The sequence below is a fragment of the Schistocerca americana genome, chromosome 3 (genome assembly GCF_021461395.2).
Source record: "Schistocerca americana isolate TAMUIC-IGC-003095 chromosome 3, iqSchAmer2.1, whole genome shotgun sequence".
Lineage (NCBI taxonomy): Eukaryota > Metazoa > Arthropoda > Insecta > Orthoptera > Acrididae > Schistocerca > Schistocerca americana.
The window spans coordinates 262,740,282-262,755,237 of NC_060121.1; the positions used below are offsets into that span (position 1 = coordinate 262,740,282).

Consider the following 14,956-nt stretch of genomic DNA (forward strand, 5'->3'; position numbering starts at 1 on the left):
TATGATTAGCTCATTCCATAAATAATGAAAGCTAGGGATCTGTAGTTCATAAAGACATCTGAAATACTGAGAGTATATTTAGACACTGTTAATTGCTGCATATTTCCAACACTGCAGTTAAAGCTCTGGCTAGTGAATCTGTGAAATATCTAAAGCAATGTTTCTGTGGGCTGGTTGTAAAAAGATTTCAGCTACACATGATATGTAAGACAAAATACTAAAATAGTATATACTGCTACTTAACGAGTGCAGAAAATTTCAATTCGGTGAAAAATCAATTAACTTTCACTGTTTAGAACAGCAAAAGGGGTTATGTTTTATCACTTACCTTCAAATGAGACTTAAGGGCATCGTAAATAGCATCCAGCACTTCGCACAAGAATACTGAAATAGTATTTTTTCGGGACACGGTAGGTGTACTGGAGAGATGACATGGAATCACCATTTGCCAAATATCGGAGAGTTACTTGAAGTTTCACACGAGCAGGGATTGCATCTCTCATGTGTGTATCCGATCTTTGAACAGAGCTAGATACACAGCTCAACAAGTACTCGAAATTCGTCTTCGACATCCGAAAATGGCTTACGAATGAATTTTCATCTTCTAATGTTAATTCTTTTATGAGCGTATTTGTTGCTCCCATATAATTTCTGCGCGATTCCACTTACGGATCCATTTGCGCTTCCGTTTCTTTGTTGTTAACTCTTCGCTCATTTCTAATGTCACAATTTGCGCTACAACATTAACGCAGGCCCGAATCATTTCAGCTGAGACAGGTGACGCCATTTTGCAAACTGCTCAATTACGAAGAATTTGTGGCGTCCTGTGTGAACGGTAGCTCACAGCGCCACTCCAGAATGACTTGACTTGTGGCGATACTTTCGTTGCGTGTGTGAACCCGGCTTTACTTGCCCATGAGCGGCAGCAGAGCGCGTATCGATAAGTGCACAGTCGTACCATCTCTGGGGCGACCGATAGTATTTCCGGGTTGTCGTGTGTCTGGCAGTCAGTTCGGGACGGATCAGCAGTGCAGTTGGAACGCAGCAGCAGTGAAGTCGGGCGACGGAGCGCCGGTGAGGCGTCGACAGCCAGTGCTCACCGACCGCTGGCGACACACATGAACTGTCCGACGGAGGGAGATTGGAGCGGGACGACCGTTGGTTGGTCGTTCGGTTGTTCGTCTCATCGGCCGACGTATACTTGGTCCTTTCACCGTTTCTGGGCCTGGGCAGTTAGTCGGTTGGCGTGGAGCAGCGAGGAAATTTCCGCGGCGCGTCGTTTGGCCGGGTCCTCTTGCGGCCTCCGTGCGATATCTGAGTGTGTGGTGCAAACTCAGAAGAGTGTTCCTGGAGCCACTCTGTAGCAATTCTTGACAATTAGGGTGTCACATTGTCCTGCTGGAATTGCCAAGCCCGTCGGAATGCACAGTGGATATAAAAGAAAGCAGGTGATCATACAGGATGATTTCGTATGTGTTACCTGTCAGAGCCGTATATAGACGTATCAGGGATCCCATATCACTCCTACTGCACACGCCCCACACCATTGCAGAGCAGCCACCAGCTTGAACAGTCCCTTGCTGACATGCAAGTCCATGGATTCATGAGGCTGTCTCCATACCCGTAGTCGTCCATCTGCTCGATACAATTTCAAAAGAGACTTGTCCGACCAGGCAATATTTTTCCAGTCATCAACAATCCAATGTCGATATTGACGGGCCCAGCCAGGCGTAAAGCTTTGTGTCCTACACGAATGTGTCTTCGGCTCCGAAGGCCCAAATCGATGATGTTTCGTTGAATGGTTAGCACGCTGATACTTGTTCATGATCCAGCATTGGAATCTGCAGCAATTTTGCGGGAGGGTTGGACTTCTGTAACGTTGAAAGATTCTCTTCGGTCATCGTTGGTCCCGTTCTTGCAGAATCCTTTTCAGGCCGCAGCGATGTCAGAGATTTGATGTTTTACCGGATTCCTGATATTCACGGTACACTCGTGAAATGGTCGTATGGGAAAATACCCACTTTATCGCCACCTTGGAGATGCTGTGTCCCATCACTCGTACGCCGACTATAACACCACGTTCAAAGGCACTTTGCGCGACCGCTACGGTCGCAGGTTCGAATCCTGCATCGGGCATGGATGTGTGTGATGTCTTTAGGTTAGTTAGGTTTAAGTAGTTGTAAGTTCTAGGGGACTGATGACCACAGCAGTTAAGTCCCATAGTGCTCAGAGCCATTTGAACCATTTTTTCAAAGGCACTGATAACCTGCCTTTGTAGCAGCAGTAACCGATCCAACAACTGCGCCAGACACTTGTCTTTTATAGGCATTGCAGACCGCAGCGCCGTATTCTGCCTGTTTACATATCTCTGTATTCAAATACGTATGCCTATACCAGTTTCTTTGGCGCTTCAGTGTATAACCATTCTGTGCCAATACATTTGTTGTATGCCATCTCCATGAGGGTGTAATTTCAGTGACTAACAGTGTAACTTCGTCTCACTGTACGTGATCATGGGGTTAAGTATGTGTGTTATTGCACTGTAAAGGTCTCGTAATTGTGGTGACCTTTATACAGAAAATTGTCTCGTCAAATGCTACGTCGATTTGGTATATTACACTGAAATACAGTTCCGAGAATATTTTATAGGAGGAAACGCCTTACTATGTTCAGCAATCGATACGGCGTTCTCCTCTAAGCGGTGGAGCTTCCGCCGAATCACTTTGATACGTGAAAGGGCGTATAGGGGATAACCTGCCTTGGACGGATGTTGCGAAGACGGAAGGAGTTCCCAATAACTGGAAGCAGCAGCAGACTCGGGGCGGATGCGCCCGAAGAGGCTTGCGCAGAAATCCGCCTTGCCTCGCCTCGCCTTACCTTACCTTACCTTACCTTTCCTTAGACTGGCGCCTCCTGCCTCCGGTAGGAGACGCTGGCTTAGCGAGAGTGCCGGTGAAAGTAAATACGCCCTCCCCCGAGACAACAATCTCCACGAGAAGCGCGTCGGCGAGTCCAGCCACCCCTCATGACAATATTCATGAAGCTTATAAGAACCTGCGCTGAGTACTCTGATAGCTAGACTGATTGGAAACATCGGCAGGAAGAAACTACTTCTGCTTTTTCTCCTTACCGAACGACACCCTTCGACCTCTTAATTCTTCATCCTCCACTACCTTCTGTCCCTGTGCTGCTTTTAATAGCATGTAAACGGAAAACTTTTATATTACTAACAGCGCTGTGATCGATACATCCTTGTGACGATGTCGCCATTTGAAATACACGTGACACAATAACCGAAGGGTAGAAGATATCTGGAGACCTGGGCTGTGAACAGTGCTAAGGGACAGTAGATGGCAAACAGCGTTATTGAATGCAAAACATGCTACGCGATTTGTTTTATTCATATTAGTTGATAGTTCCACCATAAATCAATAAATTCATATTTTCACTAATGGAAACTCTACCATGATGTGTGCATGTAAATAGTGGTAAGTGCAAAAAAATATGGCTTATGGTGGTGGAAATTAGTGCGGTGTTCGTGCCAGAAAATGCTTTTCAGGGACGACATATACAAATCCGTGAGTGGTGTGGATAATTACTACTCAGATAAAGATCCTGAACATGTTTCTGAATGTAAATGCTCTTCAAAAGTTGTCGCTATTCAGGTAAATATTAATAATCCGTTAAGCAACTAAAGAAGTGTTGTGTCCCTCGACTACTGTTATTGTGAATATACGTGAGAGTGTGATGGCAGAAATGTTAAGGGACATCTTTAGTATCTAGTTATGTCAGTTTTTACAGTCCTTATATTTCACTATTTCTAAACTTCGTAAAGCAAATACTAGTACCAGAACCTGAAACAGTTCTTATCTTTCCAACCTGTATTTTTGAGAGGTTCACAGAAATGTTTCACTAACTCGTCCAGGAATTAAACAGTGGCAGGTCAGTGATAACTCATGGTAAGTGCACTCAGTGGGCAATCAAACCACGTTAAGTACCCACTGATCTGGTTTTAAGAATAGAATTTTGGATACAATTTACTATTTCAAAAAGTACCTATTTCACACAATTTGACAGCCGAGCATGTTAAAGAGCCACTTCCAGGACGGGGAGCTGTGCCTATCCCAGATCGAATCCGCCCGGCAGATTAATGACGAAGGGCGGTGTGCTGGCCAGCCTGAACATGGTTTTTAGGTGGTTTCCCACATCCCACTAGGTGAATACCGGTCTGATTCCTACGTCCCGCCTCGGTTACACGATTCGCAAAAACTTGGAATTAATTTTGTTTGCCCACTTACACGTAGCCAGCCTGTGTGGCCGTGCGGTTCTAGGCGCTTCAGTCTGGAACCGCGTGACCGCTACGGTTGCAGGTTCGAATCCTACCTCGGGCATGGATGTGTGTGATGTCCTTAGGTTTGTTAGGTTTAAGTAGTTCTAAGTTCTAGGGGACTGGTGACCACAGATGTTAAGTCTCGTGGTGCTCAGAGCCATTTGAACCATTTTTGAACTTACATGTAAGTAACAGTAGACATGGACAGTTGCAGCAGTACACGTGTTCTTCTTCGCGGGCGGAGGGGCAACAGGAAGTTCATCCGTTAATAATCACGCGGATGCGAGACAAGGCTCAAGAAATATTTGAAAACACTGATTTATATGAATAAAATAAGAACACAATGGATATACTTGTCATATCTTTTTTATGAGATTTTATTGAAACTTTTCTGAATAGTTTCTCAAAACAACCAGCTTGTGCCATACCGCTGTTTACAGGCAAGCTCTTTTCTGACCGGAACAAGCGAATCGACTACTTGCTGCCACACATCGTAAAGTGACTTGCAGAGAACACATGAAGTCATAGTGTTGCTTATGAGAAAAATTCTTTTACTTGAGCCTTAACAATTGGCAATTCATGTGTATATAAAAATTCAGTACTAAGCTGTCGATCCAAGTTTTTCGTAACTTATCTGTTTCTATAAAGGAACTTAACACTTTTGCCGTACACTTAGAAATAGGAGTGAAGATTAGATCATCTTTTTACCAGCTTATACCTGTTTAAAACACATATGTTTCTCTCCCGAATGGACTTCGCAGGCGAAAAAAAAGCAATCAGGAAATTGAATTGCGCCAGCGTCGAATCACAGCAGAGATCGTGATAACGAAATTGATCAACTCCGGGGGGCATATGAAACGTCAAAATTACAAAGACTAGCGTTGGGGCTTAACAGTTCCGCCACTCGAGATATCAAAAATGGACAAGCGATGAAAGATAACTCAAATTACTGTCGCATTTGCACATGTCAGACGTAATTGGTGCACACAAAGCACGTGTCAGGGGCCAGACATTAATATTCTCCTCGTGTGCGGACCGTACTGTGCCACAGTCAGAGCAGCGCGCTCGCGACCGAACAGCAAATATGATGAGGCCGCCGACAGATTAACCACGCTTATGGCCCCTCACGAGCCCAATGGTGGAATATCAGAGAGTACAAAATAATAAAGAAGCACCAAATGAAATCGTTCGACAGCATTAGTCTCACGACTACACTTACACGAACGGAAAAAATAACAACACTAAGAAATAATTAACGTAGATTACGGAATTTCGGCAATATATTTGTCTAGGTCCCAAATCTGTGTGATTAACATTGCAGTATCACAGTTTAATTTAAGCGCGAGATAGGTCGTTGCACATGTGAAATGCCTGCTGATTAATAAGCGATGTAGCCGCCAGAACGTTGCTTGCAGCCGTGCAAACGGGCATGCATTGTGTAGTACTGGTGCCGAATGTGAGCTTGTAGGAGTTCCATGCCTCTTGCACTTGGTCGGCCAGTACAGAGGCGGTTAATGCCGTTTGCGGATGATGCTGGAGTTATTGTCCGATGATGTCCCTTATGTACTCGACATACAATTCCTTCTTCCAATATATTCGCAATACGTTACATTTGTTTACGCTGCAGGTCAATTCCCTCTCCCTCCCTCTACACCAAGCGTCGGCCTTCCACAGATCTTCTTGCAGTCTGCTACAATTTTCTATCCTTTCCACTTCTCTCTGTACAACAGCATCATCCACGAAAAGTCTCATGGAACTTCCGACATTATGCTGACATGGTGTTGGCTATGGTTTGTCCAATGTGAATTTCGGAGCTGCTGTGCGAGAATACCAACAACGATTTCCGAATCGTAGACTGCCTGATAGCAGGGTGTTTCACGGATTGCGTGAGCGTGGTACGCTTCCCAGCGTAAATGTTGTCTCTGAACGTCCATACAGCAAACTCTTGAAGTTAAAAACATTCTTCAAGTAGTGGAACGCAACCTACTACTACACTACTGGCCATTAAAATTGCTACACCACGAAGATGACGTGCTACAAACGCAAAATTTAACCGACAGGAAGAAGATGCTGTGATATGCAAATGATTAGCTCTTCAGAGAATTTACACAAGGTTGGCGCCGGTGGCGACACCTACAACGTGCTGACATGAGGAAAGTTTCCAACCGATTTCTCATACACAAACAGCAGTTGACCGACGTTGCCTGGTGAAACGTTGTTGTGATGCCTCGTGTAAGGAGGAGAAATGCGTGCCATCAAGTTTCCGACTTTGCTAAGGTCGGATTGTAGCCTATCGCTATTGCGGATTATCGTATCGCGACATTACTGCTCGCGTTGGTCGAGATCCAATGACTGTTAACAGAATATGGAATCAGTGGGTTCAGGAGGGTAATACGGAACGCCGTGCTGGATCCCAACGGCCTCGTATCCCTAGCAGTCTAGATGACAGGCATCTTATCCGCACGGCTGTAACGGATCGTGCAGCCACGTCTAGATCTGTGTCATCAACACATGGGAACGTTTGCAAGACAATAACCATCTGCACGAACAGTTCGACGACGTTTGCGGCAGCATGGACTATCAGCTCGGAGACCATGGCTACGGTTACCCTTGACGCTGCATCACAGACAGGAGCGGCTGCGATGGTGTACTCAACGACAAACCAGGGTGCACGAATGGCAAAACGTCATTTATTCGGATGAATTCAGGTTCTGTTTATAGCATCATGATGGTGGCATCCGTGTTTGGCGACATCGCGGTGAACGCACATTGGATGCGTGTATTCGTCATCGCCATCGCCATACTGGCGTATCGCCCGGCGTGATGGTATGTTGTGCCATTGGTTACGCGTCTCGGTCACCTCTTGTTCGCATTGACGGCAAATTGAACAATGGACATTACATTTCAGATGTGTTACGAACCGTGGCTCTACCCTTCATTCAATCCCAGCGAAACCCTACATTTCAGGAGGATAATGCACGACCGTATGTTGCAGGTCCTGTTCGGGCCTTTCTGGATACAGAAAATGTTCGACTGCTGCCCTGGCCAGCACATTCTCCAGATCTCTCACCAATTGAAAACGTCTGGTCAATGGTCGCCGAGCAACTGGGTCGTGACAATACGCCAGTCACTACTCTTGATGAATTGTGGTATTGTGTTGAAGCTGCATCGGCAGCTGTTCCTGTACACGCCATCCAAGCTCTGTTTGACTCAATGCCCAGGCGTATCAAGTCCGTTATTACGGCCAGAGGTGGTTGTTCTGGGTACTGATTCCTCAGTATCTATGCACCCAAATTGCGTGAAAATATAATCACATGTCAGTTCTAGTATAATATATTTTTCCAATGAATATCCGTTTATAATCTGCATTTCTTCTTGGTGCATCAATTTTAATGGCCAGTAGTGTACTTCTGTCCGTCCAGAATCGCACACTGTGTCCAATTTTCTTCCCCTTGTCGAACCAAACGAGATACCATAGTGGTTAAGGTACTAGACTGACAGGGCTCAAATACCCGTCCGGTTTCTCTGCGGTTTCCCTAAATCACGTGGTGCTAATCTCAATATAATCGCATTGAAGAGGACACAGCTGATTTCGTTCCTCTCCTTCCCCAATCTATTCCAGTTTGACGCCAATAACGATTACATTGTTAACGGCTCGTTAAGGCAAATCTTTCTTCCTTTTTTTTTTCTCGAATGAGGCCAGCCGTTAAACCTTACACTTCTTTTTATCCATGGTTTCAGTTTCATCATAGTCGTTAGACAGCGCCTAGGCTGCGTTTTGATGGAATGCACAAAATATTGTGGTCTGTTTGGAAACTCTCACGAAGTTGTGTGAAGCACTGCCTCCGGTGTGGCATCGTAGAGACTTTAGCCCCACGTGTCCTCAGAAAGCTACAGAGCACTCCGGTCCCCCGCGCACCCATGCCCGTCTTTCCCCCTAGAGGAAAATCTACTTTAGTCCCTCTTCCGCCGAGCGTGAAGTCGCACGGCGGCGCAGAGCTTGAATTGAAAATTAAAACAAGGTGCAATTAAACTTGAAGGCAGCGCGTGTTAGCGACGTTAGGCGCACCCCGTGGCGCAGTGAGCGGCCGTAGCGGCAGGGGGGCGAATATTTTAAACTCGGCGCCTTTGTGCTAAACGCCTCTTCACGCTGGAGGACAGTCCTCGCCGCACGTGAAATATTCCCCCTCCCCCCTCTGCGACCGCGGCTGAGGCTGCAGCCTGACCTCTGCCCTTTCCCGCGTTGCTCCACGTCCGAGCGCCAGCGCACATCGACAGACGGTTTCTAACGTTTCTGCTTTCGTCTTTACAAGACGGCTGCGCATAATAATCAAAACAGTCAATAATGACGGCGAAATGAGATTAACCATTACATCTGACCGACACTCTGAAGAGGGTATGCCACAATCACCTAAAGTTTAAATGGTAAAATAACACAGCATATGTGGACAAAAATGAAGAAAAAAAATTAAAACTGAAGAAATAAACTGTGTATAGTTGACGAATATTGATACAAACAGGATAACCACCTAGAAAAAGAACGTTGGAGCGGCGATAACCACTAAAAGCTATGAAACATGTACCCGATGAAAAAAATACTTCTTGGCAGACCCAAGAATATATGGCATGGTTAAGGCCAACTTAGGCTACGGCCTTGCCGCAGTGGATACACCAGTTCCCGTGAGATCACCGAAGTTAGGCGCTGTTGGGCGTGGCCGGGACTTGGATGGGTGACCATTCTGGCCGCCATGCGCTGTTGCCATTTTTTCGGGGTGCACTCAGCCTCGTGATGACAACTGAAGAGCTACTCGACCGATTAGTAGCGGCTCCGGTCAAAGAAAACCATCATAACGACCGGGAGAGCGGTGTGCTGACCACACGCCCCTCCTATCCGCATTCTCCCCTGAGGATGACATGGCGGTCGGGTGGTCTCGATGGGCCACTTGCGGCCTGAAGGAGGAGTGCTTTAAGACGAACTTACGAGATGGAACAGACATCACGTCTAATGAAGATGTCACACACTGATGGAAAAAAAGTCGCAACACCACAATAATAATTAAGGTAGAGAGATGAAATTTCAGGCACAGATTTGTATAGGTAAAATATTTAAGTGATTAGCAGTGCAAGATCACAAGTAAATGTATGCGCGAGATAAGCCAATGCAAATGTGAAGTGCTGCTACATTAATAACCGGTGTAACCGCCGGAATGTTGAAAGAGCATGCGAACATGCATGCGCTGTGTTGCACAGGTACCGGATCTCAGTTTGTGGGGTGGAGTTTCATGCGTGTTGCACTTGATCGGCAATAAAAAATGGTTCAAATGCCTCTGAGTACTATGGGACTTAGCATTTGAGGTCATCAGTTCCCTAGACTTAGAACTACTTGAACCTAACAAACATAAGGACATCACACACATCCATGCCCGAGGCAGGATTCGAACCTGCGACCGTTGCAGCAGCGCGGTTCCAGATTGAAGCGCGTAGAACCGCTCGGCCACAGCGGCCGGCGATCGGTCAATACAAGGATGGTTAATGCTGGTTGTGAATGACGCGGAAGTTATCGTCCGATGATGCTCCATATGAGCTCGACTGGAGACATATCTGGTGATCGAGTAGGCCAAAGCAACATGTCGACACTGTGTAGCGTGTTAGGCTACAACAGTGGTATGTGAGCGAACGTTATCAAGTTGGAAACATCCTTTGGAATGCTGCCCTTTAATGGCAGCACAAGAGGTCGAATCGCCATACTGACGTACAAATTTGCAGTCATACTCTTGCTGACATAAGAAATCGCACCCCACACCATAACTCCAGGTATAGGTCCAGTGGGTAGCATTCAACCAGGTTGACTGCGGGCCCTCAACAGGCCTCTTTCTAACCGACACACGGTCATCACTACCACTGAGGTAGAACCAGCGTCCATTAAAAAACGCAATGACCTCCACTCTACCCTAAAGTCACAAATGACGGTAGTTTGGGGTCAGTGGAATGCACTCTGTAGGACGACTGGCTCGGAGCCGTCCTTGAAGGAACGGATTTTTAACAGTTCATTGTGTCAATGTGATGCCAAGTGCTGTTCAAATTGCTACTGCAGATGCATTGCGATGTGACACGGCGGACACGACGGTCTTCCCTTTCAATAGTTCCACGTGGCCGAATAGAGCCCGGTCTTATTGCGACTGTACATTCTCTTGAACACCGCTGCCAGCAGTAACACACACTGGCCACATTCCTGCCAAGTCTTTCTGCAACATTCAAGAACGAACATTTAGCTTCTTTATAGGCATTTTTGACTGAAACCAACTCATCACGGCCAGTCTCAAAGGTAACTAACCGTCAAGACCGCCAGAGCGTGTATTTAAAGCAAATATGAATGAGATTTTCACACTGCAGCGGAGTGTGCGCTGATATGAAACTTGCTGGCAGATTAAAACTGTGTGCCGGACCTGCCGACCGCTGTTGCCGTGCGGTTCTAGGCGCTTCAGTCTGGAACTGCGGGACCGCTACGGTCGCAGGTTCGAATCCTGCCTCGGGCATGGATGTGTGTGATGTCCTTAGGTTAGTTAGGTTTAAGTAGCTCTAAGTTCTAGGGGACTGATGACCTCAGATGTTAAGTCCCATAGTGCTCAGAGCCACTGTATGCCGGACCGAGACTCGAACTCGGGACGAGACGAAGTACTGGCAGTTTTAAAGCAAATATGATTTGCATCCTCATATAGCGCTACTCTTATGAGACTGAGCGAAATTTGAATTGACATCATCGTTCAAATGTAGACACACACCTACTAACCTTCCTGTGTGTCGCACAGCCCCTTCTCGGTTTTGCGATTTTTTCCCGTCACTTTATGTTGTTAAACAAAGAGGTCAGATCAAGGTGTAAAGTATCACCCATGCATTTTGACATATGTCTGGACGGTAAGCTGAGTTTGATGCAGGTATTCTGACAGACGATATTTTATTCTGTCTCCTGAAAACATATCTCTGAAAAACGAAATGCGGCAAGTGATACGATTGACATTTTATAAGAGCGTGACTGTTTGTACTTTAGTACATGAAAATGAGTCGTGGCTACATATAAATAATAAAAGGGTAGATCTCAGGCAGCAGAAATGTGTTTTATATCAGAATTAAGAATGAACTGATGAAGTGGTCCCACACTTAATCTTTGGTAGAAGATGACCTACTAAAAGGAGTTTACTTGTCGGGCACACATACAGGGTGAATTAGCTGTCCCTACCCATGTGATTTATGCAACCTACAACGTCCTCAAAATCCACGCATGGTACTTTCATATTCTCTCGCTCACCACGCGCAAACTATTAGTACTACAGAAAAAATTAACAGCACATTTTTGTAGGAAATATAATGTAGTTTAATTTTGTATTGGGATACGTTATCGCTGGAGGCCACACGCCCTAGTGAAAAAAATTATCCTATTACAAAATTTAACTACGTTAGATCTCCTACAACAGGCCCTGTTCGTTTTTTGTATGGGACTAACAGTTTCTGCGCAGCGAGCGAAAGAATAGGAAAATGTTGCGTGTGGTATTTGAAGGCGTTGTGGGTTGCATAAAACTCATAGGCAGGGCTGCTGAATTATCCTGTATACCCAGTGCCTCTCCTAAGAACTGCCAGGCGCATTTTCTGTGGTGTTTCGGCAGATATTTGCAGTTTAGTTTGTGCATAGTACTGCTGGAGTCAGTCTAAACAATTAAGGTTCGTCACGCTTTTCATGCGATGCCCAGTGTCAACAGAAATCTTCGATTTGTTTCACGTTACAAACAAAATTATATTTAAATCTGAATGTTACACCCCTCTCGATAGAGACCTCCCAGATTAGTCTAGTTACATATTCGTTTTACTGATATGTATTAACAGGAACACTAAAACACGAAGAATAAACGGCAGCCCAGCAGCGCTGAGTGTTTGGCGGTAGGGTTGACTGCGAGCCAGAGCAGAACTGTGGCTGCTGGAGTACTGGTTGTGCTTAGAGTTTTACTGTCCCTGTTAATACGTATCGATAAAGGAAATATCGCACTATTCTAATCTGGAACTTCTCTATCGAATGGGCACATTAAAATCGCTTTTAAAAGTAAAAATGTAAGTTTGTGGTAATGCCTTCTGGGACCAAACTGCTGAGGTCATCGGTCCCTAAGCCTACACACTACTTAATCTAACTTACGCTATCGACAACACATACACACACCCAAGCCCGAGGGAGGACTCGAACCAAATGGTTCAAATGGCTCTGAGCACTATGGGACTTAACATCTGAGATCATCAGTCCCCTAGAACTTAGAACTACTTAAACCTAACTGACCTAAGGACATCACACACAACCATGCCCGAGGCAGGATTCGAACCTGCGACCGTAGCGGCCACGCGGGGACTCGAACTTCCGACGGGGGCAGCCGCACGGACCGAGACAAGTTCAAGGTGCCTTAGACCACGCGGCTACCACGAGCCGCCTTTTAAAAATAATGTTGTCTGAAACTGGAAAAAGACCGACGCTTTCCGTCGACACTCTCCGCAGCATTAAAGGGGTGATGAGTACTATTTGTTTGGGCTGACTCCAGATACAGTACTAAAACGAAATTGCAAATACCTGCTGAAACTCCAGAGAAAGTGTGGCAGACGACCCTTATGAGTGACACCTAGTAAATACAGTATACCAACAGGAAAACTGTAAACGATGGATTGAAAAGAAATGTCCCCAAAAGACCAAAAACTACTGTTGGTAAATAGTGAAATAAATTGAGTATTTTAACTATCTAGGATATAAAATTACATATGCGTAGGATAGAGAAATTCAGGTAAGACATTGGTACAATTCTCAAATATTTATGTAAAATAAATCGGATTATGAAAAAAATCATGGAAAGAGGGACAATCTAAACAGTCTAAGACCACGGCTGTTCGTTCTTTATTGTATGGAAGGGAGTCATAATCACACATAAATTCCAAGTTTAAAGAATTCTGGAAGCAGAAATGAAGTTTGTCACAGCTGTAAAAGAACGTAGTAGATTAGAGAGAATTACGAATGATGCCTTTAGGAATGATTATCACACTAGGAAACAAAATTCGTGAAAACAGAGCAAAAGGGACGGACACATTAAATAAGCAGCCAAAGATTACCTGTCAAATAGTGGAACGCTTTGTTCACTGTCTGCGTTGCATCGTAATCAACGTGTAATTAGCTGTTTCTCTGCTTCTAAGTGTTTCGTTTCACTTGTACAATATAAGGTAATGACGTGGGACGACGCAGTTAACAAATTTGCACGTTTATTGTATGAAACCATTGTTGTATGCAGCTCGATCGTTTACAGATGAAATCACGAAACACAAAAGAATATGTGGTTTAATACCATAAGTAAGTGTCTAATGCGACAAATTCTTAGTATGGCCACTAGAATGATTCCACAATCGTCTCGGCTCCGCTTATACAGTGTGTTCTGAAACCACTCGTGGAGATAAATACAAGAGGTAGAGAACGTCAAAACAAATGTGTTTAGATAAGGAACATACGGTCTCTGTAATCATCTTGTAACGTTATGGAACACTTTGTTAGTGGTGCTGACGTAAGCTGTTGTATCGCTGACTCGGAACGTCTGCTGATATTCAAAACAGCTCTGTATACGGATGGTTGGCTTTGAGGTCTGTTTCGAAACACAGCGATTCATTCGCGAGGATCACTGCCTTGTAACAACAATGGTGACTTCCTTGTGAACATACCGATTCAGCCTCAGTAATTACCGCCTTTTGCCAACAACAGTGAACGTAGAGCGGTTTACAAATACTGAAATGGCTGACATACGTCTGGTATACGGTTCCGTGAATGGAAATGGACGAGCTGCAATGAGATAGTATCAATAGCGCTTCCACAACCGGCAGATTCCACAGCACCAAAGGTTTGGACGTTTGCATGGCATACTGCGTGAAACATGTGCTGTCCGTGCAAGTATGCTTGATACAGGTCGGAATGAAACATTGCGAACCCCCAAAATGAAAGACAGGATTCTGCTACATTCAGTTTACAAGTACACGACGTGTTGCACACATCCTTGGGGCCAGACATAGCCTTGTTTGGAATGCGACACACGACTAGCAGCTTCATCCTTTCCGTCTTCGGCGCGTGGCAGCTGTAGCACCTGAAGATTTCCCCCAACGCGTGCCGTTCGCACAATGGTTTTTTCAACAGAGTGTCCTGCACCCCAAAATTCCGGCCGAGGTCCTCTGCACCGACTAGGTTTTGTGTACTCGTGAAGGCTCTTTCAATACCTGTAAGTTTGGGCATATGTGAAAAAATGGCTCTGAGCACTATGGGACTCAACTGCTGTGGTCATCAGTCCCCTAGAACTTAGAACTACTTAAACCTAACTAACCTAAGGGCATCACACACATCCATGCCCGAGGCAGGATTCGAACCTGCGACCGTAGCGGTCGCACGGTTCCGGACTGCGCGCCTAGAACCGCGAGACCACCCCGGCCGGCGGCATATGTGAATCCATGAGATACTCGACCTCGTGCTCTTCAACAGCAGTTCAGTGTCATTTGGGTCGGCATTCTCGGTGACAGCTTGGGGAACCATCTACATCTACATCCATACTCCGCAAGCCACCTGACGGT

At 45.5% G+C, this 14,956-nt stretch overlaps 1 pseudogene; it reads left to right on the top strand.

Moving 5' to 3' along the window:
• The first annotated feature begins 8,974 nt into the window (after positions 1 to 8,974).
• Positions 8,975 to 9,092, top strand: LOC124607759 (annotated as a pseudogene).
• The last annotated feature ends 5,864 nt before the right edge of the window (positions 9,093 to 14,956 follow it).